Genomic DNA, 25,969 nt, shown 5'->3' with positions numbered 1-25,969 from the left:
ATGAAGCAAGACTCATTTGAGATTGCTTGACTCAGAGCAGCTACTGAACAGCAAAGTGCTTATAAGACATTGAACAATCACAAATGTGATATTTTCCTGTCTCTAAAAGTCTCTTTTAAAGAATTAATTTTCATATTTTCACTACTCCAGTTACGTTGAAATTTATATACAAGTGAGTTATGTTTGCTGTGGGAAACAGCTTTAAAATTTCTTGTCATTTTTGCATTTAAATTCTTAACCATAACATTACGTTAATGTAGTTGCACTGAATATTAAATTGATTTAAAGTTATTAATACTACATACAATATGCACTCTTTAGCATGTAAATATCTTAAAGCAGTAACAAAATGCAAGTTGGAAAATGTTATTCACATTCTTGATACAAGTATTAGCTTTCTGCATTAATTCCTGATGGCTTATAACGATTATAGCAAAATGACTTGAATGGAATTCTTTAATTTATAAAAGTGTAAATGAGTTCTGAATCAATTCCTGGACCTCATAGTGTTAAAATATGTCTATTCATTTTTGAGTGTAGTGAGTGAATCCTTATAAAGCCACTTACAAAATAGCTACCTCTGGCAAATGTGTTGAAATTATGAACGCTTCAGAATAAACTGTTGTGGTCTTGTGAGCTAGAATAAAAAAGTCCCAAACCTTAACCTGTGTTTACATGGTAGAAAAATAAGTGCAGTTCTAACACAATTAGGTATTTACCTAAAGTACTGCATCAGAGTGATCAGCAGGAGCATAAAGGAACTGACAGTCCCTTTCAAGACATTCCCTGTGGGCTGTCTGTAAATCTGTGATCTTTGTGCTTAGATCCCTAAAATGGCAGCAGATTATGACGTGGCAGTGCCACCACCAGTGAGAAACAAACCAGAGCAGAGAATAAGGCAGTCAAAAACTTTATATACCAAATATGGAGCTCTACTAGACCTCCATTCAAACTGTGGTCTTCCAGTTTCTCTTCCCTGTTGTGGTGAGGATATGCATACGATCTTTAAAGCCTATCACCTCAGATATTCTGTTCCCCCCTTCCCCCCACCTCCTTTATTTCCCTTTTTCCTCAAAAAAAGTGGAATTCTTCAGGGAAGATACTTTGTGCTGGTGTACCACCTTGCCCTGATCTGGGTTGAACCTCTGGATGCTGCTGTGATGCAAACCATTCTCTCATCCAGCATTTTTTCCATCAGAAATACTTTAGAGAGAAAATACTGCATTTAAAGCAATTAAGAAGAATATTTCTCTTCTCCAAAACAACAACTCACCTACCATGAGATTAGTATGTGCTTCCACCATGAATGCTGCAGGTAAATGCTGTCAAAAATAGATTATAGTTTTTGCTGAAATTTTCCATGCTAATGCACCTTTTATGCAAAACAATCACTAGAATTTTTTTTTTCCTAAATGTCTTTTCCTTATGCAGATAGTGTTAATGGAAACACATTCTATAATGAAAACTGTTTACTGTTTGATTTTAAAAGCAGCTTCTATAACACAGGTCTCTTTAATGAAAATATGTTGTAAACACAAACTCTTTAAAATACATTTTAAAATGTATTTATGCTGCCGCACTCTTCAATGGAAATGTCCATATATAATGCACTGATTATTTTCTATTAAAACACATTTAACAAATCCTGTTTTAAACCAATATCTAGATCAGAATTTATATGAACAGTTTTAGCTAAACATCCTAAACACAATCAACTTCATACAGAAAGAAACGTTTAAGGTACTTCCTGTTGATTAACTGTTGATTAACTGTGACTTTTTTATTTTCAGTCGGAAAAGTGGGGAAATAAGTGTAATACAAGTCAGTTTTGAAGGCAGTCACACTAAAATATGCTTTACTTTCAGGTAAAATTGTTCTCAAACAAAGTTATATAGAACTCTGCAATCTTTCTTCTCTACTCTTGGGTTAGGAGACTTCACCACTACAGTCCTTAGGCAGAGCCCATATTTACAAAAATTCACATACTAGTGGCCAGCAACCGTGAAAACAACACCACTGGGTAATAGCCCGAATTCGTCAGTGACCTCTCAAGAAAGATTTTGGTTGTAAAGAGGTACATTCTCTCAGGGGAAGGTGAGTTAATCCACAGCCTTGCTTTTTCAAAGAAGCACTTCCCAAAGCAGTTTTGTGGCTTTTGTCCACAACAGCAGCTCCACTGTGGCTGACAAGAGCCCTGTAGTCATGGTCCCTGTAACAACTACTCCATAAAAGTTTTTCCATCCTCTTCATTGCAGCACCTGAGTCTGTGCCAGGTGATCATGCCTGGGTCTTCCTCGCTGAGCCCCTGCTGGCAGAGCGACTGTCTGTGACTTGAGGAGGTCCTGAAGAGGGAGAAAAAGAGTCCTGAAAGGTTAGAAGTTTGAGATTCAGAGGTCATAAGATGCCACCTCTGCAAAGCAAGAAATTCAGTCACCAAGGCAAAGAATCTTTATCTTCATTGTCAAGCCTTGTCCTGTCACATGATTGGGAACTGCTAAAAATGCAGCTGCCAAGCCCTCCTATTCCCACTGCTTTTGCAAGAGGTAGTGACCTGTAAGAGCAAATTATCTTTCTTTTTTCCTTAAAACTGCGTTGCTTAGGGTTTAAATCTAAATGAAACTAAGTGAATGCTTTATTTCTCCAGTTATTCATGTGCAACTAAATAGACTTTTGAGACCCTCCCAGGGTGACTTATTTGTCTTTGAGTTCCATGAAATGATACATGGAGAGCCACCAAGTAGTTTAAGCTGGGAAAAATACTCTCTGCTTGTTAACGTAATAAGAATGGACTGGCTGTGATTTGGGAAGGATCAGTTCCTCCTTTAAAGATTAAATATTATAATTGACCTTATTTTAAAATTACTATTCTCTAACACATTTGGGTTTTTATAGTTCTAGCAAATATGTTGGAAACATTCATTGGGGATGAAAGGTTTGGATGTGTAAAGAGGTGCACTGGGAACACACAGGGAGGATGTGGGCCAAAGAAGAGATGCCGTGGCTTGCTCTCTGATTTTCAGTGTCCAACGTTCCCACTGCCTTACAGAGGAGAGATGTATTGGATGTTCTGTACTCTCTATAAACCTATTGAAGAAGTTTCCAGGCTTTGGCATCACATCAGATAGAGATGTATTTTAAAATTCTTTAGGTGACTTTAAATGGACTCTTTCAATATGTGAAGTTATCGCTTCCTATTGTAGAACAGTGGGAAACTGAAGCGCTTAGAGCTATATTTAAAATCCTAGCATTTTCATACGGCTAGCTTATTTCAAGGGCTATAACAGGCTTGAAGCAAATCATCCATTGTCCTGGTTCAGGCTATACATGATAAGCCCTCCGTCTCATTCTGTTCAGTGTTATTTCCCTTTTTGTTTTTGCTCTCTCTTAAATCTCCAGCAAGAAAAGAAAACAACCTCAATACTCAAATATCTTGCATCATGTTGCTACCATGCATCTTTCACCCTTAGCCATAACAGTAACATTAAATCAGTATTTAGCAAGGATGAGTATTAGGAAAAGGCTTCTGTTGCTCAGGATTTTTCTCTACAAGTAAAAGGACAAAATTTTAAATATGGCTTTTGTTTCAGTGTACCATTACAATAGATAAACCTTCAATAACAGTGAGCTGTGACATTTACAAAGAGGAAAACCTTTGAACACAGAGATTTAGCAGATTCTCAGGATTTTCAAGAGCAAATCTAAAATATTGCATCTTATCATCCCCAGCTGAGCTCTGTGGACATTCACTGAGAAAAATCACTTTCTGTCTGCTGTAAAGAAGACTTCTGAATGTGTCCATTTTTTCCTGGCAATTTTACCCACACTGAATCTGCTTCATGGTCTGAATTTTGGTCTTCTCTTTGGAGTTGTTACAAATGATCTTAGGGAATGAAGAAGGAGACAAAGTTTTGGTGCTGAAAAAGCCATGATACTAAGTTCTGTCTGCAATCTTTGAACTTTGGTGTAAAAATATGACCTAGATATGGGGCTGAGGAATTGAGTAAAGGAGCAGTGTCTATTGATCTCTGTGGACTTTAAGGAAGGTAAAGTGGTTTATAGGGTCTCTTTACTCTCACTGCCTGGAACAGCTGGGCAAAAAGAGAGGAAATGGCTTTCTCCCAGTACTTGTCAAATAACTGATCTGCAAATTATCCCTCCAAGGGACAAGGTAGACAAAGAGAGTATGTTCATAAATCAAGAATAAAGTTGCAGTACTGTGGCCAAAATTCAGAGAGAAGAATTAAATAAAGTTTTATGGGATAGAAAATTGACTGTTAAAAATTGAAATAATTATTTTATTAATAATCTACATGGGCTACCAGATAATGATTAATTACATGCAATTTGTATTACCGAATTATCCAATAAGAACAAGTTATATAAGTACATTATATGTTGATATATTTCATACAAGTAATGCTCTGTAAATGAGTATGTGCCCAATATATCCAGGTATCTTATGCCCAAGAAAATCTGATTCAATAGCCTGTGTAAGCTGCAAAGAAAATGTGAGGAAATTCTTGCAACAAAGAAAACTTGCAAAAGTGAAGTCTATGTTTTCTTTCTTATCATGTGGGAAACACCCATCATATTACACTGACATACTCTTTGATAGGAAGTAACTAATTTCTTGAGTTCGCAGTTGCTTGGTTGAATGAATTTAACAAAGCATGTTAGAGTACAGAAAATCTAGTTATTCAATTACCCTTTCTGTTGTGCAGTAAAAAAACCCAGAGCACAGCCCAACAAAATACTTGAGTGTTTACAAGCTGAAATATATTTCAGTAGCATCTGATTAGGAGTTAATATCTTAGGCGATATATCAGCACTAAATGTACTACCCCAACCGAAATAATAAATTTCATTTTACTTGTGCTTAATAGCAAGCATGAATCAGAAAATGTTTCCTGAATTTTATTAAAATTCTGTTATAGCTCATTTATAACTGAGGACAATGAAGTGCGTACAGAATACAGAATGGTATAATCAATGAAAAGATAAAGAGCTCCAAGCTACCTGTTCTATATTGTTAGCATAAATGGAAAATAAGATTGGACCAAGATAAGAGTTTTGCAAGGCTGTCTTGGTTTTTATTCTCAACAAAATTTGTTCCTCTATGATTTGACATGCAGTTTATTCTGAATAGGGGCCTAATCTTGAAGTCTTCACCCAGACAATGAATGCATGGGCTGCACGTGGCCTCAGTGCAGCATGTATGTGTTTGTGGTGAGTAGGACTTGGTGCAATTACAGCACCTCAATAAAATGAGATCTGAAGTACTTCAGCCTGAGCCTGCAGTACTTCAGAAGCAGCTGACAGAATCCCTCGCTTGTGTCTCCTCTGATCTGTATATAGTGGAAACTGTGTGGCCTACAGAAACTGAGTGATCAAACAGCATCACTGGGTTTCTGCAGTAAAAATTACATAATGTGCTTTTCAATTCAGCTGTACTCGGGAAAATTGCAATGCTATTTTTGAGGGGCAGCTGAGCAAAAATGCACATTCTATTGAAGCTTCTTTTGGAGTAAATCCAAATATCTTGAGCATGTTTGCAATAGAACTGAATGTTTTTTTCCTTAGGCTTTGCAATACACCAGTCTCCAGGGATGACTATTATTCTTTGGAAGTTACATTGACTTCCTTGAGTAGTGTATGCCTGTTCGTGTGTGTGTGTGTGTATATATATGTGTGTAAAAATCCTATATGTGTGCAGCTATTCTATCTCTGAGATGCTCAAGATAGAGGACAGTAATGATAGACAAAGATTTATCAAATGCCCCTGCTTGAGTTTCTTTTTTCCAGTAAGACATCAGAATATTTTGATCTGCAGTTACTATAAAGTAATACAGAGTTTTATTTTTCACAGCCAATGCAGTGTTGGCTTTGGCAGAGGAGAGGAGGTCAGGTGTTTGCCACCTGAAGCAGTATTCTCAGTGTGGAACAAACAACATTTAGTACTGGCCAAGATGCTGCTATTAGATCTGTAGGTGAAGAACTCAAAACTACACTTGGAATTTCTTGCTACCAAAATTCTTTGTCTCTAAGAAGTTCTTTCTTGAGACTTTCTACTTTTGAGTATTACATTTTTACTGAAAGTGAGTGCCATTACAAACATTAGGCGTGGAAAAGCGAAACAGCAAGAGCTGTAATACCTGCTGTTTAAACTGTTAAGCCATTTTGTAAAGCCTTAAATGTTGGAAATGCAAGGAATTAAAAATACGTTAAAAATACATTTGTGAGGTCTAGAAAGTACCATTGGAATTCAATAATTCCTCTTTTTCTCAATATAATGTTACCTCTCTTATTTCTCTATTTATGTATTTAAGCACAAATGTGCATGTGCACTTATAGTGTATCAGGTCCCCAGTTAGAGATCTGTGTGATTTAGACTGCACATATACATCATTACCAGATCTCTACTGCTTACTGCTGCTGAGTGGTATGAAGGTGATAACAGCTGGACACTCTTCACTGAACATCTGATGCCTGAACTAAGAACAGTGTAAACTGAATCAATCCTGTAAAGGCAAAAAATAGGGTTTTTAAAATTTATTTTTAAAACTTAATTCCACGTCCTGAAGATGAGTGAGAAGTCTCTGCTTCTCTGTAATGTCTTATAATTTACATAATTTCTCAGTATTCAATAAATTAATTGCTTGGTTCTTGGAAATAAATTATTCTCCTCTCCCAGCTTTAGGGAATGCCTATAATGTTTTTTTTAGGAAATATCTATGAAGGTATTTTGTGTGCAGAAATCTTTATTTAGACTTTTTTGTGACTGCCACAGATTTATAACTCTGCAAGAACACAGTAGTGGAATTCCTAAGGAAAAAGAAGAGGATATATCACCATAATACTGAGAGGCCTCTTTTGGAAACTGTCCAAGAGAGAAATTCTATACTTATCCTTCCCCAAATTATTTTTAAATGCCCTACTAACATGAAGACATTTTTTCATTTTGTTAGTCTATAAAATTAAAGACTCAAAAATATCCAGTATCAGAACAATTTCAAATCTGTTCTCATCTGAAGAAAAATGCACACACACTTACATGCACAGGTATTTATACATATATATGAAAAAAATCCTATTCCTCCTTATCATAAACCTCAGATTATTAGTAGAGCTCACTTAATTTTGGTTCCTAGTTTAATATACAAGTTAGAGATTTGGATTTTTCTAGGTGTCTGTTGTTACAGTCCAGTGCCATTTCATAGCAAAATATATTGACTGTCAGTGGGAACTTGACATTTAAAATCCTCCTGCACCATTGATCCTCACTGTAAATATCTTTACAATAATCTTTTGATTAAAAAACTTCTAAGAAAGATTAACTAAGGATTGGAAAAGAGCTGTTAATGAGTAAAAAAATGTAACTAACTCCAGACACATTATAGACATTTGATATAAGATGTTTGGAAGCTATTTTAGGTATTAGATATTCGGAAGATTACTGTGGATGCTTATTGACCTTCTGCACAGAAATGGTCCATTTGTTAATACCTGAGATCCTAATATAGTTCCTGAATTGATACCATTTTAACTTTTATTCTTTAAATAGAATGAAGTACAAGTTCACTCCTTTATGACAAATTATTATTCTTTTTCTAGGATTCCAAGAAAAATAATATTAGTTCTATTTAACTGGCATAAATGCAGATTATTTTTATCATTAAAGAAGTGAACCTACTCATTAGAAATATAATAAAAGTAATAAAAAAATTAATTAAGCAGTTTGCCCAACAAGGATACACAGGAATCTTCTTACAGGAATCCACAGAGATCTCTGTGTGGTTGCAGAACACAAAAAAACCCTGCAGCTGGCACTTCAAATGTAATGCTGCTTGTAACTTGAGTCATCTCAGCAAAGAAGTCAATATTGGGCTCCTCCAGATGCTGATCCCTGGGCTTCTGAGATTGTGCACTTTGAGAAAGAGCTGGGACAAGGACAAAGCATTTTCCATGGCCATATATTAATTATTTTTCGTAACAGACATATGACTGTTACGAAAAATTATTAATAGCTTTTAATTACCATTAGCAGGTACAAATCATCTAATTCACTGACAAACGTCAGTCACACAAACCTGATTTCTGTGTACTGACCCTCACCTCATGTTTTAAACCACAGCTTTTATCACAAGAGGCATCTTTTCAGATGGTCAAGAGTTATTGCTACCATCAACACCATACAGGGCACGTTTTTTTCAGCCTATTTCATAAATTCTGTTCCCAGGTACTTTTAGAGAGCATTTTATTTGGTTCATTTTGGCTTCAAATGAGAGTTGAGTAGTTTTGTCTCCAATCCATTCTGCCTTTGTGTATCCCTTTGTGTATCCCTTCACTTCAACTGCCAAAATTTGGATTGTGTTTTGTTAAATAAAACTCCACATAACATAGGGACTGCCCAAATTTATAAAGTAAAAAAAACATAGAAGGCTCAGATCTTCACGTGGCACAAGGACCTTGATCCTGAACCTTTCCATGTGAAATATGAGGACAGGAGTAATTCTGAGTATAGCTATGACATAAATCAGGAATAGCTGCTCTGAAGTTAGCAGAGCTTTACTAGTCTAAAAAGGATGTGGGAAGATCAGGCTACACATACAGGACTAATATAAATGTGAAATTATCTGTGTCTTTTTCTGTGTAGGCATAGGTATCAAGGTATTTTTTAGTTTCAGAATTATCTCTGCTACTAGAAGAATTTTTGTCAAAAAAAAGAAGAAATTAGATCTAGAACATAAAATGTTTGATTCTGAATTATTTGAAGGTGTTGTTCATGTAAATGCTATGGGACTTTTTTTTTTTTAATCTGCTGTCATTTGGACTTCACTACTTAGATTTCAAATGTAATTATACTTGCCTGTCCCTAGACGACATGAACGAAAAATTTGCCAGAGATGTTCACAGAGTTAATTCAGTCTTGAGATACATACCTTTTCAAACACTCTTAATTGGTGAGTATATATAAGATCGATTGCACTAGGCAAATTTACTGAAATGGAAGGTCTGGATCTTAGAGATTGTTTTCAAGGATGAATTAATCAAAAAAGTTGTTGATATTGGTCCTAGATAATATTGCAGAAGACTCTCTGGGAATAGCTGTACACTAGTAAGTCAATAGTCCTGGTTAGCACTGGAAGAAAAAACCACTGTGTTGGTGTCCCTTCACCAAGATTTAGAGTGATTTCTGAAAAAAAATAGTTGCATGTGAGACTTGGTAATTTTGCACAAAACCCAAATTAACTTTATTGATTTAATACAGTTCTATGTTTTGTGTAGGCATCTCTCCAGACACCTCTTTTTTGTTTTTTCTTGTTTTGTTTTGGGGTTTTTTTTGTTTTGTTTTAAAACCCTCTTATAGATGTAATCTACACACATAACAATATAAATAATAACAATGGGATTTATGTCTGTGCAGCTGGTATAAAAGTGGACATCATTTGGAGCCAGCTGTGCCAATACCTGTTGTGATGGAAATGGAGTTATGATTGCTAAATATTCATTTGGTTGCTGAGATGTTTATTAAATGAATGTTGGTTTAGATTAATATAAGCCTTTATGGAAAAATCAGCAGGGTGGAAACAGAGTACATCAAGGTAAGCCAGATAGTCAGACATTCTTAAAGGGCATTGGCAATGTAGAATGCCTCTGCAGTCAAAAATCCTTCAGTAATCAAAAGGGGGGAAAAAAACAGAGCTAAGGAGTTGTTTTGGGAGAACATAAAAGTTACAGGATCCCATTGATTTCTGCAATATCTCTGACCAGTTTCTCAGAAGGGCAGTTTGGAGAAGAGTTTGGTTAACTGCACAGTGCCTAAAGTGGGGGTTTGCTATTTTTATTCTGAGTTTCATTACCATTGACAAAATCAATAACAATTTGTGAGAACTCCTCCAGGAGTATCTCAGTGATGCAGAGACGTAGCCAAGTGAACTTAGGTGAAGTTTGTCCAAAGGAGAGGAGAAGAAAGGTGCATCCAAGCAGATGGCTGAGGCTATAGGGGTCACCCACATCCCTCCACAACATCCTGTTTCTCCAGTGCTGTAGAGGAGACATTTGTGCATCCCTTGGTTTTCTTCCCTACTTTGGGAAAAGAAGTAGGAAGAAAAGTGTTGTTTACTATATCTGGGCCTTGAAAGCCTGAGAAATGCATTTCACACAGTGTAATGCCTGAAGAAAACTTTGCTTCCTTCTGATGTGTGAGGCCAAGCTATTTAAGTACCACTGTTATGTAAATATTTACATTTGTAAAAAATATTTTTCTCATAATAATTATATCTATTCAATGCTTACCATACTCACTTAGCAGCAAACATTAAAACAAGATTCTTACAAAGAGAAACCCTAGTCATTTGGCAAAGAAGAGTGCAATAATCCTCTGCTTCTCGCTCCCCCCTCCATTTTAATTGTTAATAACTTTTCAGCATGCAGGAGAAGTAATCTCCCACCATGTTAAAGCAGTCAACCTAATTGAAAAGAAATACAAGTCATCTAGAGCACAGCTGAAAAATTCAGCTAAAATGCAATCTGTCATTATCTTTCCAATGCCAGTTTTAAATAGGTATTAAAGTAAATGGGGGAAACATCTTCTCATTTCTCTTGCGGTATCATTTCATTTCTACAGAAATCCCTAATCCCCAAATGAAGATTCTGACTGATACCCAAAAAACACTCAAGACGCAGCCTCAAGTGTCTTGGAAACCAGATCCAAAAATAGAGGAAAAATTTCCCTATCATGAATTAATCTCATTTGAAAATGATTTTAAAAATACAGTTTATGCAATGCAAATCCTCACTCCCAGAATAACCTGTATTTGTGGTTGTTATGCCACAGTCAAGAGATAAATTACTGCTCAGCGAGCTGTTTCAGCACGGCAACATGAACTGCAGCTAGGATTAAGGAAACTGATGAAGCATAACGTACCATGAAAGAAATGAAAACATTTTATAGGACATATGGGTATTATTGACAGGTTTCTACTTTTTGATACAATGAGCTCTTTCAGCAGGAGATCGTATTTGAAAAGTATTCTGCATTAGGAAATTATATGCCACATTTAAAAGTATTCACACTTTTAGTCGCCAAATTATTATGCGCTATATAACACATTTCAATTTAATTGGAAGAATATTGTATCGTGATGCTGAAAACTTGTTTAATGGAGATAATACTTCAGCTTGGTAAGGAAAGTTGGATTCATTTGAAGCTGAGACATCCTCAGATTTGTAATTACCAAAGCATGCTTCTGAGTAGGTAAAAGTATATTGAAAATATGTCAGATGGGGCCTTATAGAAAATCCATCAAGCCCTTAACAGGTCAAGCTCAAAAAAAATCTTACTAAAGCTATTACCATCAAAGTGTATTTGGTTCTGGTCTCAGGACAACTTTCTTCAGACTGCTCCACTGACTGAAATTCCCACAACTGAAGAAACCTCAGAATCTGTACTATATCGCATGTGCTCAGCAAGTGTAAGAAAATAGATGGTTAAGAAGATACCCCTACATGAAGTCTGAAAAATTGAAAAAGAGAGTTTTTAGCATTCTACTCTAAAACACGATGGCTAATTATTTTTTCCTTCAGCAGCCTTGCTTTTTCTATTCCTTCCCTGAAGTAGTAAAAGATTCAGCTAGATTGAACAAAGTCTATGCTCTCAGGAGAAATCGTCTGCTGTTAGAAAATTACATGACATTTCTTATGTATTCTTTCCAGTGTTCACAAAATGGAAAATTTTGAGCTTCAAAAGAGACCTCCATTGCAGCTACAGTTGTAGTGGTAGAGAAGAAAACAAGAAATAGGGTTAGGAAGAATCACATCCTACTGTGTAAATTCTACAAAGTCCTTTTATATGAATCAATAGCTACTAGTGTTGTAGAGGGATCTAATTCAGTAGTTTTCAAGACTCTTTGTGTGAGGTAGTTTAAGTCTCTTCTCACTCAGTCTCCAGGTAGTCCTAAAATCATGGGGCACAGATGCTTAGCACAAGATTTCTTTGCATGGTGCTTCCCTAAACTATGTTTTTGATCTGTCTGCATTCTGCTAGGGCTTGCACGTAAACATGGTTAGTTACGAAGCTTATTGTCTCATTGGTGGGAATCAGTACTAGCGACTAGGTTTAGATTAGATAATAGGAAAAAAATCTTTACTGTGTGGATGGTGAGGCACTGGAACAGGTTGCCCAAAGTTGTGGATGCTCCATTTCTGGAAGTGTTCAAGGCCAGGTTGGATGGAACTCTGAGCAAGCTGGTCTATTGAAATGTGTCTCTGTCCATGGTGAGGGAGGCTGGGACCAGTTGATCTTTAAGGTCCATTCCAACCCAAACCACTCCATGACTTGATAGATATCAAGCTTCAAGTCTTGATAGACATTTCCAGTAAGGGGAAAAAAGCACTTCTTGTCTGACTTTTATATTTGTTTTGGTGCCATTTTATAAGTCAAAGCTGAAAAAAAGATAAATTTCTGGTGCGACTCAGAGAAGTATTAAGCCCTGGAACAGGTTCCCTAGGGAAGTGGTCAAGTCACCATCCCTGAAAGTGTTCAAAAAATGAGTAGGTGTGGCACTTTTTGATCTGTTTTAGTGGGCATGGCAGTATATGGTTGAAGGTTGGACTTAACCTTGGAGGTCTTTTCTCAGTGTAATGATTCTGTGATTCGAAAATGAAGGAAAATAAAAGAACACTGAGAATAATCATGCTGAAGACTGGTTGGAATATGAACTACATGATTTTATGTAAGCTGCATTATTCTTCACTGCAAACCAAAATCTAAAAGAAGTGTTTTTCATGCTCTCTGTACCTGATTTGGAATCTGGGAAGAAGGGACAAAACAATGACAATAATAATAAAAGTGATATTAATAATAATCTCTCACAGGGGCAGAGAGAAAAAAGGGAATTTAGGTGATATTGTAGTGAGACTGCATGTAGAATGCAGATTAGTATGAATTAGGTGAAAGAAAATGTTTGTGCAAAACACTGCCTATCTGAATACAGATTTCATAATCAGCACAAGAAGAGGTTGAAAACAGAGAATGTTATATTTATGTCCTACAAAATGTCATTGTTTTCAGAAGTTATGCTGTGTTGAATGCATCATATTATACAGCAAGGGATCTAGATGAGAAAATCAAACCAGGAAACTCATAACACCCAAAACACCTACTTTTCAAAAGCAGACTACTAAAACGAAAGAGAGAGCAAAGGCAGAGGAACATTATTTTCTTTACATTTGGTAAGAATGACTTGCCCATGGTTATAACCGTGGCATATGAAAAACTTTCAGTAACCTTCCCCCCTGTTACAATCTGGTTTAAACCCAGAAAAGCAAAGCAAGCTAAGTCTCAGTGCATAAACTGGAAAGAACTTAGTAGGTTCAAAATATTCCCAGAAACAAGATTGAACCAAATGAGGTTAGATGTTGATGCCAAAAAATGGATGTATTTTATTTAATAGTAAAAGAGGCAAAGAGAAGGGAAGAGAAAAGAAAGCAAGAAATGGAAAAAAGAAGTGTGCGTGGGGAGTGGGGGGAGGGGGAGAGGTGACAGGGGTTAGGTGGAAGCAGATCACCCATCCAAGGGTCCCAACGACGTCTCGTTGTTCCCCTCCATCTGCTCTGCTGGTGGTGAGGGTCCCCCGTCACCGCTGTGGCCACGCTGCCACATGCCACCGTGCCACACACCACCGTACCACATGCCACACCACGCCGCCACACGCCAAAGAGTACAGAATCCCGTGGATTAATATACGCTTTGGGCCAGGTGGGAATGCCCACATGCCTCCTCTTGCAGGGGCTAGCTTGACACTGTCCCTTGCAACACTGAGCGTCTGTTGCATCATCTCTGCTGCTCTGGTGCAGGGTCTGGGGACCCCTTTGAGGGGGCCCCTTTGATGGACCATGTCACCCCTTCTGCTGTGGATAAGCTTCCTCCCCCCAGTGAGGATCCCTCAGCTGGGCTCTGCACAGCCGAGGATGGGCAGTCATTGCGCCTTTGACCAGAGGCTTTTCCAAGATACCCAAAGCCTCTCCTCCCTCCACCCCTTGGTGTGAGGGTCTGTTCGAGCCTGGCAGCTGATAGCCCTGGGGCTGTGGTCTCCACCTTGGAGGCGTTAAGCTTGTGCTCCATGAATATCCCCAGCCCTGAGTTGTTACTTTATCTTATCTTCATCAGCGAGCGGTGTAAGGCCTCAGTCAGGGCCCCATTCAGGGTGTGGTAGTCTTCTTTGCAGCTTTTGTAATACAGTTTTAAAAGTCCTTCAAGAAAATGTTTAAGTCATAAACTGTAATATTTCAGTCCCTGACACCCCCGCATCGAGCTATCCGAACTTCTGGTGGAAACTACCTCTTCTGTCTGCTCTACAACATGTAAGTTAAAAAGTAAATAGTTAGAAAACCTTAAATTATACTTCTTATATATACTTATTTATACTTCTTATACTACTTACTTATACAATATGGAAGTGCTAATATGCAATTTTCAAAACAGAATGTGAGTTCTACATATTCTGTTGCTCTCTGCCAGAGAGCAGGGCTTAAAGGTGGTCAGGTTCTCTTGAGGGGAAAGAATATAAGCACAACAGGATACTCTAGAACTCTGATTAAGTGTTTGCAGGTTATATTTATCATAGAAATTTCTTAAAATTATTAAAATGTCTGTTACCAATTGGCAGTTGGTTAAGTGTTCATAGACTATTTAGAGTTCCAATAGGATGATTGCTTTTTTTTTTTAGTATCTAGGGAAATGCCCTCAATGTGTAGGCTGAGTTACCATAATAGTTTTTTTCTCAGTCCATGTCTCCTAAACTTGTTCTACACATTCTTTCAGTTAAACTTTGTAATTAAGTTTATTTTGCATTTAATGACTCTCAATCAGATCTATGCTGGGGCTCAGCATAGTAATTGAAACAAGTTGGTTCTGTTTGACGCATATTTGGGGGGGGTGAGATAAAATTGTTGCAAAAAAAAAAAACCAAAAACCCTGATAAAAAGTATTTTCTATTCCTTGTAAATGCCAAATATCCTTAGCTAAAGTTAACTGCCACAGAAACTGCCCCCAGTGTCCTCATCACTAACGACAGGACAAGTCCCAGCTGGAACTATTTATTGGCTTACTCAAGTGCTCCACTGCTTTGTTCTGAATATGTCAACTTTGATTCATCCTCAGGCTTAGTTGCTGTCAAACACTGTTAAATGGAACTGGAATCAGCATTGCACCTAGGCATCCACTAAGCCAAAACCATAATCACTTCTACAGAAATGTTAGTAATCTGTGGCACTAAAGAGTCATGGCATTTCTGTGAGGGTATCCTGTACAAAAAGGAAGTCTGGTCTCATCTTTGGCACCAGCTAGAGGTAAGAAGTTCATAGCATCAGTACTGAAAGCTTTGGCAACAAGCTTTGTGACCTCAGAAGAGTGAAACTTCTTTTTATATGTGTGATTGGTACTGTCAGAGTACATGCAGGAGTACATTATGAGACCAGAGTTAGGATTATCCTCACCAACTAAAGCATTGGCAGCATTTAGCTTAACACTTGAGTGGAGCTTGTTGGTGTGAGACTAAATGGAAAGAAATATTCATTTTGAGAGATGAATAGTAAAGCACAAAATATTTTAAAGTGGATAAGGGAAAACCAGGTTTCATCTACAGTCTGCAAAAGCAGTTAAAGGAATCTATTCAGAACAGCATGGTATCTTCTGCTCGTATCGTGCAAAGGTTTTAGGTAGCACTTACACAGATTTTTAAGGGTACTGTTAAGAAAAACAGCATCTGAGATCAGTACATACTTGAGTGCCATGTGTGATATTAGGAAGGAATGCTACTAAAAATTACTAATGTACTAATTTACATTGTGATGAAAAGTAAAATTTGAAGACGAGGGTAAATGGAAATTCACAAGATATCTGAGCACTCTGTGACTTATTTTGAGCAGGGATCTTCAAAATGTGAAAATGCATCCCAAGGCCTCCTAGGGATGCATACCTTTAGGAACTTATGAAAACCAGTCTTTGACCCAATATTTTTCTTTTCTGCAAAATAGAGAGTGAATGACATGGTCTCAACAGATATTTTAAGTGATACATAAAGGACCATTCTCTGTAATTGGTTGGAAATGGCTTCAAGGTGTGCCAGGGGAGACATAGGCTGGATATCAGGAAAAAATTCTTCACCAAAAGAGTTATCAGACTCTACAACATTCTGCCCAGGGTAGCTGTGGAGTCACCATCCCTGGAAGTACCTGAAGGATGGGTAGATGTGGACCTTAGGGACATGGTTTACTGGTGGACTTGGCAGTGTTGGGTTAACAGTCTGAGTCTACAAACTTAAAGGTATTTTACAATCTAAATTATTCTGTGATTCTGTATTTACTACAATGAATTCAGTAAAACTTCTACATAAACCTGTTCTTTCCTTCTTTTAATCCACAGGGCTTTGCATGGCAAAGTTACCTTCATTGATGACCAAGGCTTCTCTTGCAGCTGGCTCTCAACTGTTGCCCAGCTCCCCTACAGAACTCCAGCACTCAATGTGTTTTTGAAAAGGTCAAGATTTTTGGAGCAGAGAAGAGAGACTACCGAGGAATATTACAAATACAGTATCTGAAGATTTCCATCCTTCTCTTCCATAATTTTTTCTAAAAACCTATTCTGGACTTGGAAAATCTTTCAAACATATGTGTGATCTCATGGCTAGGTAGGCCTGAAGAACAGGAATTCCCAGATCCCAGAGTGTCAGCAATTCATGCTGTCTTCACAGCATTGCTGGTTTACTTTTTTAGTGCATACAGCGTGTGTGTATGTCTGTGCACAGGGATAAAACACTGGTGAATAAGAATTCTTCACTCACTCTAGCAACAATTATTTGAATATTTTGTGCTCTGGGCAAAGCACAGGAAGAGTTAAGCCTTGTTTAGCTGTCAGCCTGCCACAATATTTACTTTTGTATTTACAAGTATTCAGTGCATCTGATTCAAGCAAAGCTAAGAAAGATTTCACCTTAAATCATTAACACAGCAGAAGTCATATTCTTTTGCAGTATTTTAAAGAAAAATAACATGCAGGCCACATCATGTCAATGGTTAAATGTGCTAAAAACCATTGTGAATGAAATTCTTTTTTGAATTTAATTTCAAAATTTCTAGATAATAATAATTTAACTCCTTTTATGTTACGTGTATTCAATTTTATAGCAAACTAAATAGAATTCTGGAAATTGCTTAACCACACATTAGACCAGAAACTTCAATGCTATAATATTTAATTAATGAGGAAAGCACTGTGAATAACTAATGGATTTTATTAATGCTAATATATAGAACAGCAGGAATAGTTGATAGACCAAAGAAAAATTTTTAGCAAGCAATCTGTGGAAGTAAAAGTCACTGAAAGGTAAAATAATAAACTTGTTTGACACACCGAGGAGCTGGTATAACTTTGGCAGTCATAGTGTGAAGGTACTGTGCTTGATAACTCGGTAGCTAGAAGGGCCCTGAAGTAACAGCTTTTGACATGCCTGGGAGATCTCATCAAAGAGAAAGGAAGATCCCTGACAAGAGAAATACTAAAAAGGACTCCTGGTGGGAAAGCTGCTGCCATGCAGAAAACTGTTTCAGATAAAGATATCCAAGAAACTCCTGCCCCCTGGGATGAAGCACTGTTTCTAATAATTGATGGAGTATTATTAAGAAGATATGTTGGTAAAAATACATTTGGAATATCATGAATAACACCACGTGTACATTAACAAAGTAACGTTTCATTAGTTTACTTTTGTTGTTGCTTAAGAAACAAGTTTTGAGCCTTTTGTGGTATACAGGCAGTTATTGGTGTATTGGTAATAAGTGTACATCAGAAGTAGAGTCACACTACCAATGTTGTAGCCCTCTTTAACAGTACTTCAATAAATTTCATAGTAATGTGATTACTGATTAATGCAGCTCTTGTAAATACAATAGCTTTGTAATGCACTTACCTGCATTGACCTAATGTTCTAGACCAACTAAATATTGTACTGCCTCTTCCCCAAGTTTAAGCTACAAGAGAACAGCTTAGTTCATCTGATGCATAAAGCAAACTTTAAACACAGCCTTGAGTCTCCAGTTAGTAAGGAAACCCAAACTTTTCTGGCTAGTGAAAAAGCCGAGTGTAGCTCAGAGCCATGCCTATGTTTAGAAGAGGTTGGCAGGTCATCCAGCAGCAAATACAAATGAGAACACAAGAAAGAGGAATCTGTCCCTGGTGCGGAATTACTTCTGCAATGCCACCTGGTCCAGAACTTTTTTATAAAACCCCAGAAGGTATCACCTATCAGCTAAAGGGCAGGCTGCAATGCACAGCTGGTATATAGGGGAATAGGCGTAGAATAAGTAGAGAAATAAAATGTAGTAAAAAGAACCCATACATGCAAGAAAAGTTGTCCTTCTGCAGAAAGTTAGTGACCCAAAACCTGTTTTTTCCATCTGTCTGGTCTTGGTTTGAACTTTAGGTGTGAACAGATGATCTGTATATCACATCACCTTTTGTTCCAGGTCTTTAAAGATCTCTGACCACTGGGAAAAATCAAAAAAAGTTACTCTTCTGCTCACAAAGCTATGTTATGGTTTTTAAAACCTTTAATCTTTTTTTCCTGGACAAAGCTGGAGCTTTGAATGCAAAGTTTGAGGGAATTATACTGCTGTTAATTTCTGGTATCTCAAGTAGTGCCTAGATACAATCCAAAGGCAAAATATTGAAAGAGAAATAAATAAGCATATTTTGTTTGACTGGCTGTGTTTTACACCCAAATACAAAACTTGGAGAGGAATTAATTTGCTCTTCAAGACACAGGACACTGTGAATTTCCAGTTGGAGACTGTAAATCCAGAAAGGGACCATAACAGTCACCTAAACTTACTACGTATATGACAGTGGCCATTGAATTCCCGAATTAGTTCCCATTTAAACCAGCTTATATATAATTTGAGATTTAAATGAAGCTTTGAAGAATTCACTATATTGTAGGTCAGTTGATTGGTAGCTCTGTGGTGCAGTAAATTTGGTATTGCCATTGCTAGCCAAAAGATATAGATGTTACACTAGCCCTGCAACTCACCCAAGCTGAGCCCTGCCAGGCTTGCTTTGGCTGCCCTTCCTGGCTTGCATAAAACTGTGGTTCAGCTCTTTTTGTCTGATGAGCAGTTGAATATTTACTAACTTGTTTTTCTTTAGGTTAGCTCTGTGCAATTCTGTGGTGCAGTGTTATAATAATTTTGTGCATCTCTCTAAGTAATAACCAGTAATAGTAATATATTGCTCTCTCTAGAGTGAAATACCTCTGACCCCCAAAAAAGCAATATGGAGTTGAGGAGAAACAGGCAAAGGATGGTAGCAAAGGCCTTCCTTGAAAGGCACAGCCTGGCGATGACAGCAGATGTTATAAACATGCAATAAACAAATTGCCCAGGTTTCCAAGAAATGTAGGCTTGGGAATCAAATAAAACCAGTTACAGGGCAAAACAAAAGGAAGAGAAAATGTCTAGAATATGCAGCACACACTGTGTGTGCCACAATATATGAGGATATAATCTGGAGGTGTAGGCTACTGAACATCAAGGTATAGCATGGATTAAAAACAGTCACAATCAATGTCATGCAGACCTTAGAGCAGGGAGCAGGAGAAAACCCACTGTCAGCATCATACTCCTCGCAGTGTAGAAGGCCAACCTCCCATCCCAGGTTCTCCACCTTTTCCTCTTGTGAGAGTTCTCATTTCTGACTTCAGGATCTGGACAAGCAGGGGAAGGGGGAGCACAACACCAGTGAAAGCTTAGATACACAAGGTGCATGGATAAAAATTTAAAATGTGCTATTAATGAGGCTTTTTGTATAATATAGTTTGAACAGTCAGCATTAGTGTTGTTGTAACTGGGATAGTAAGTCTTTGAATAGGCATGTAAAAGTTCAGGTTAACAAATGAATTTTTGACTGCAAACATAATTTTTGTTTCTCTAGCTCAGAAACGCTGCAAAAGGTGCAGATTTTATTATTAATTAGCCTCAGTCAGAAATCTGTATTTTAAAAAAATACTATCTTTTTCTAGATTAGCAATTGCCATCCTATCTGAATTTGTCATGACTGGCTTCTGCTATGTGAATCTTTGAGAGACTGTACATCCCTCTATAATCAAATTAATATTCTACAGGCAAGTTATTTAGAGCTCAAGTTACTTTTTAACTTCTTGTTTGAAAAGATGGAATAAATAGACTCGATGATCTACCAGTGGTTTTTAGAAACAAAATGTGACTTCTAGTGTTATTCTCATATCTCTTTACCTTTTCAATTTTACAGTGACTTCTGAAATCAAGTGTAGTAGAGTCAGATTATGCCAGTACTGGTTATTGCCCCAGTAGGAAAACATTTCTGTATTCCTGCCTGGTGTCCTCTGTACATGCAGCTCTTTTTTCCTCGATCTGACTCTAGCAATTAATGTCAGACTGATTATTTCATTTGCTGTCCTAAATGAGGCCCCACCTACCAGTAAAACATGAAAATATTTTCTAACCATAATTTATGCTATAAAAGCTGTTTTGGATTGTGTTTTCTTTGCTGAGATCATCTTTCCTTCCTTTTGTTTCCCTTGGTATTTTGCTAAATCCCTTGTTTCTAATATTGTTTGTTGTTATGTGCTTTCCCCTTTCCTATTTAATGCATGTTTTTTAATTTAAGAATGCTGGGATTTTGTTTTACTTGTGTTAGCCTGGTCTCTTGTTCAGCAGAATTTTAAGACAGGGACCAAAATTCCACATGAATATCATGGCTATGTTTTTCTCTTACCTAGTTTTTCTCATGGTTTATTTGATAATGATTACTTCTTCTGATGATGATTTACTTCTTCAGCTATGAGACTTTAACAGCTTAAACCTACAGTTTGTGCATGTTAAAACAGCTGAGCTACATGGATGCCACTTGAGAAAGCAGTCTTTAAAGTTGTGATATCCAACTCTCTCTGTGAGAACGAGATCTGGCGTAGAGTCCAGCATGCCAGACCACTCACTTCAGAAAGTAGATGCCAGTTGCTGACAATTGTTTTAGAAGCTCACTAATTATTTTTTTATTATGGGAAGAATGAGATGTCATGAGGAGATCAGAGTAAAATCACCCCTGATAATAAAGTAGGGGTTCTTTTATGGGATATAAAGCATAACAAATAACTTGCTGTCACCTTCTCTCATTTAGACTGTGAGTCTTCAGACAGAGTATATGCTATTTTCATAACCAGATTTCTAGTATTTTTAATACTTTTTTCTCTCTCAATTTCCCTTGTTGCCTCAGTAATCTGATTCTTAGCATAAGTGATATAAGTATACAAGTCAACGTTTGTTCTTCCCTTCATTCTTCCTGCTGGCATCAATTAATATCATTCAGCTGGCTCATCCCTGCCAGATCCAGGGTTCATTGATGATGGCAGAAAGACTTCTGGTGACTTCACTCTGATTTGAATGAAACAGTTATTTAGGTATCGAGAATTTTATGTGATGTCAACCAAGTTGCACAATGAAACGGTGCAAATACTCAGCATGACTGAGAACACAAAGCATCCATGTTTCATACAGAGTTCATAAAAATCTATTTTAGGTACTAATGTGAAAAAGTTAAAAAAGTATACAATTGACAGCCCGTCTTTTTTGGCAGGCAGTCACTGGGATCCATACAGCAAATATGCCTTAGTGGATTTGGGAAAAAACCCACTTTAATAATTAGAAAGCTCTGAACTCTCAAAAAATATAAATTTCTAGTCATACCATTTTAAAAAACTCAACAAAATATGTTGGTTTCTAAACATGCTGATTTTTAAGTGTATTGTAGGTCTTTTCCTATTGGAAACCCTTATGATTCATAGATCAGTTTGTTTCAAATAAAATTTATTGAACAAATATTGAGCAGTCATTTTGCCCATGATTGGAAAACAAAGCATCTCAAAGACATAGTCTGTTGTCATATCCAGCAAACTGGATTTTTCACTTTGTCCACAAATATTATCACCTTTCTTTTGTGCATGGTAATGGATTGACCTAGTGGGTCAAACAGTTAATATAATTTACCTCCACAGTTTTCTGCTTCCCGGCCATGACACGTTTATCAGTGCGGATCAAAGAGTTGTCCATTGGTAAATGTTCCTAATAAAAACATGGCAATAGTTTTACAGCACTGAAATACTGCTCAGTAAATTGTGTTCTTTCTTATTTGATAGAGACCTCTCAACTTGCCCTTTTTTTTGGTACTTGAGATGCCCTTGACATATTATTGAATGGATGACTCCTGGGATTGCCCAGGCAAAGGCATCAGTCACTGGGAGCGATGAGCAGGAAAGCAGAGGGGCCATCCTTCAGGCACTTGAGAGAAAAAGGCAATTCATAGAGTTCCATGCAGTAATGGAGAGTTAAAAGGACTGTGCATATTGCATGATGCACAAAAGGCTTGTGCTGTCAAATACCTTTGAATGCTACATGGGAGGAGGTGGGAAAATCGAGCTAAATAACCCGGCATTTTTTTAATCCAAGATCAGAAGCAGACCACAACAGAGGGTTCATAATCACCTGCTCACTTGAAAGCTGTTAGATTGTATTGAAAAATCTATGCAATATGATTTCTTAAAGCTACATTTGAAAGCTTGTCATTAATGGGAAATCTATCAGGTTAAATAAAATTCAATCTCTAGATGGAGTTTATATGCACTATAAACAGGAATTGTGCATTATCAGCTCATACAGTACCATTACTGTGTCTCTGTAGAAGAGACTCCTTAAACTAATCTATTTTAGGTTTTTTATGGTTTTTTTTTTTTGTTTGTTTGTTTTTTTTAACTTACCAGAGGAAGCAGGAAAATCATAGAATCATAGATTAACAGGTTGGAAGAGAAGGATCACTTGGTCCAAACTTTCTTGGAAAAAACGTGGTCTAGATAGGCTGGCCCAGCACCCTGTCCAGATGAATCTTAAAGGTATCCAATACTGGGAAATCCACCGCTTCCCTGAGATTATTCCAGTAGCTAATCGACTCTTTGAAAGAGGTATTCTCCATCTTCTTTGTACACAGCTTTTAAATACTGGAAGGTGATGATAAGGTCTTCCCCAAGCCTTCTTTTCTCAAGGCTGAAAAAACCCAGCTCTCACAACCTTTCTTCACATGGCAGACTTCCCGGTCCTGTTGCTCTCATATAAAATCTGGTTTTGTTGATAACTCTGTCAGTGAGTCTTTAAGGGACCTTAAAATACTCATTTCTGACACCCTTCCCTGGATTTTCATCAGCCTTTTTTCATACAGCGTGGACCAAAGCTAAACACAGTATTTCAGGTATGGCCTGTAAAGCCCTGAGTAGAGTGGGACAACGACTTCTTTATCTCTGGTAGTGATGTTTTTTTGATAAAACCCAACAGCTTCTTGGATCCTTTTTTTTGCCACTGCAGCACATCATTCACTCACAACGAGTTTTCCCACCAGGACTAACAAAGAACCTTTCCATAGAGCTGTTCCCCAGCTTGGTATATCCCAGCCTGTTGCTCTCCTGGGTTATATTTTCCCAGTTGTAAGACTACACTTGTCCTTGTTGAACTTCATAAGGTCCTTAACCCAGTCTATCTAGGACTTCCTGCGGTGTAGCTCTTCCTTCCAAAGAAGAAGCTCTACACTCTCACTCGGTTTGGTACCCTCAGCAAACTTTGTGAGCTTATCCCATCTTCCAGGTTGCTTATGGAGATATCAAACAGCGTTGGACCCAGTATAGACCACTTGTGACAGGTTGCCAGTTTGGAAAGGAGCCATTTACCACAACCCAGTGGGTGCTGCTTGCCAGGAGTTTCCCACCCAGTGCATGGACCACTCGTCTAGACCATAACACATCATTTGCTCTAGGAGGGGGCTGTAGAACACTACAGAGAAAGTCTTGGAGAAATTCAGGTAGACAATGTCCATGACTAGTCCCACATCAGCTGAGCAGGTTACTTTGTCAGAGAGGTGATCAGGTTTGTCAAGGATGATTTGCCCCTGGGTGAATCTAAGCTGGCTTTTTCCAATCATGTGCTTCATCTGACTTGTGTTCGCCCCCTGGAGGATTCCCTTGCTCTGTAATTTCCTTGATCCTACTTTAAGCCCTTCTTCTTGATGGCAGTGACATTAGCCTTCTTCCAGACTTCTGGGGCATCCCCTGATATCCATGACTTTTCAACCATTATGTAGAGCAGCCTCTCAATGACATCCGCCAGCTCTCTCGACACCCTCGTGTGGATATTGCCAGGGCCCCTTGACTCGTAGGGGTCAAGTTCTTGTAACAGTGCTTACACTCTTCTTTCACTGATGGTGGGTCTGTACTTGCATCAACCTGGAGATTAATTTTTTTCCCCTTTGCTTATGTGTTCACAAGCATTCGCTTTTCTTTTTCTTCCTTTAGTAAACTGCCTTATAGCACCTTACTAGTCATTTCCCATCTTATTTTCTCTCCTCTGTCCTGCTGGGAAGGGGAATGATAGGCTTGGTGGCACTTGTAACCCAGCCAAGGTCAACCCACTATACCTGGACTTTTTTTCCAAGGCCTGGGATGAAAAGGTGCTTTGATGTCTCAGCAATAATATAAGCATGAGGCCCTATGCTGTTTCTCAGTATCTGAAATAAGCTTGTATGAACATTAGAGACATATGTACTCAAGAGAACTAACCAGCTAACCACTATAATTGCCTTTGTCAGAAAAAAAAAACCAAAAAAACTTTATGCACTAAACTGTATAATTCAGAATTCCTTTTGGAAAATGAATCTTGTAAAATGTAAGAATTTTATGAACAGTTAATTCTCTCACATACAGGCAGAATAAAGTTTAAGAACCTTAAAATATTTGTGTTTCCATTTGCATATTTTAAAAAAGGCATGGAAAAATCACATCTGCAAACCTCTCTGGTGATTGTTATGGGAACTCCCCTCCAGCCACCTGAGATACTTATTGTAAATCTGGAACACAGAACTCTTTAATACTTTGCATCTTTCACTGTTTCATAGCAATGAAATGATATGCACACAGTATTCATAAATAAAATAACTAATTCCAGTTCAGCTTCGAGCATGTAACCCAGTGACCCACACTGCAGAAACAGGCAGAAAAAGATTACACACTTTTTTTTCTGAGGTTGGGCTTACCAGCATTCTTTCTAACAGGACATTGCTTAGGGAAGGAGTATGGGTAATATTCTTGTTCTATGCACTCAAAGTCTGTTAATAAGGATTAATGTGAGGCTTAATCATAGAATTTTAAATATTTACAATGCATCTGTTTACACAGTATCACTTTGAGGTTAAATACCCAGCTTAATATTTATGCCTACTCTTAGTGTCTTTTTACCAGACTATTTTAACAATTAGTAAATAAATGAAAAGAATAATGAGTGTAATTTTGCATAAATACCTACTCCTAATACAGAGTTTTTTCATATGCCTTTTTGTCTGTGTTTTAAGCAAAGGTTATGAGTCAGTCCTATTTGACTGCAAAGCGTTGGTGGTGTCATCCAATCATTTGAAAATTAATTTTTCAATAATGAATTATATATGTTACAGACAAACTTTAGGCAGTATGTGTCTATATACTGTATTAAAAACATCTGGCTGAGAGGGACCTTCAGAAATCAGTCTTTCATCAAAGTGGTGAAGCACTATATTAGTGTCATTTTTTGACAGAAGTTTGACCAAACTGATTGCTCACTATCCTAACTATTTAAAAAGTGACTGCAGATGGGCAAGTGAGGCAACCCTGTAATTTTTTCCTTAACTGGCACAGGCATGGAGAAGAAATTTTTCCCTTTCCTTTCAGTAAAGCACTTTATCCACCTGAGGGCGAAGATAGCACTATTTCCCCTGGTATTCCTTTCTACCCCCCTTTCTCTAGAGGAAGAGACCCTGGTTGTTTCAGAAGTGCTCTGCAGGTCTCCCTCTTCACACCCCTCACACCCCTTC

The 25,969-nt window shown here is 37.5% G+C and overlaps 1 long non-coding RNA gene across 2 annotated transcripts; it reads right to left on the bottom strand.

The window, feature by feature from the left end:
- Positions 1-1,754: 1,754 nt before the first annotated feature.
- On the bottom strand, positions 1,755-24,834 carry LOC109145610. 2 transcript variants are annotated; one of them, XR_002047084.3, is made up of 4 exons: positions 22,845-24,834; positions 22,078-22,152; positions 19,634-19,760; positions 1,755-2,342 (listed from the first exon to the last, which is right to left on the bottom strand). It is a non-coding gene; the product is annotated as an uncharacterized LOC109145610 (long non-coding RNA). The 2 variants fall into 2 exon arrangements; XR_002047083.3 differs by lacking the exon at positions 1,755-2,342 and adding an exon at positions 14,232-14,355.
- Positions 24,835-25,969: the final 1,135 nt, after the last annotated feature.

Source organism: Corvus cornix, chromosome 4 (genome assembly GCF_000738735.6).
Source record: "Corvus cornix cornix isolate S_Up_H32 chromosome 4, ASM73873v5, whole genome shotgun sequence".
NCBI lineage: Eukaryota > Metazoa > Chordata > Aves > Passeriformes > Corvidae > Corvus > Corvus cornix.
The sequence above is the reverse complement of the archived record's forward strand: the minus strand, read 5'-3'. Positions and strand labels throughout refer to the sequence as shown.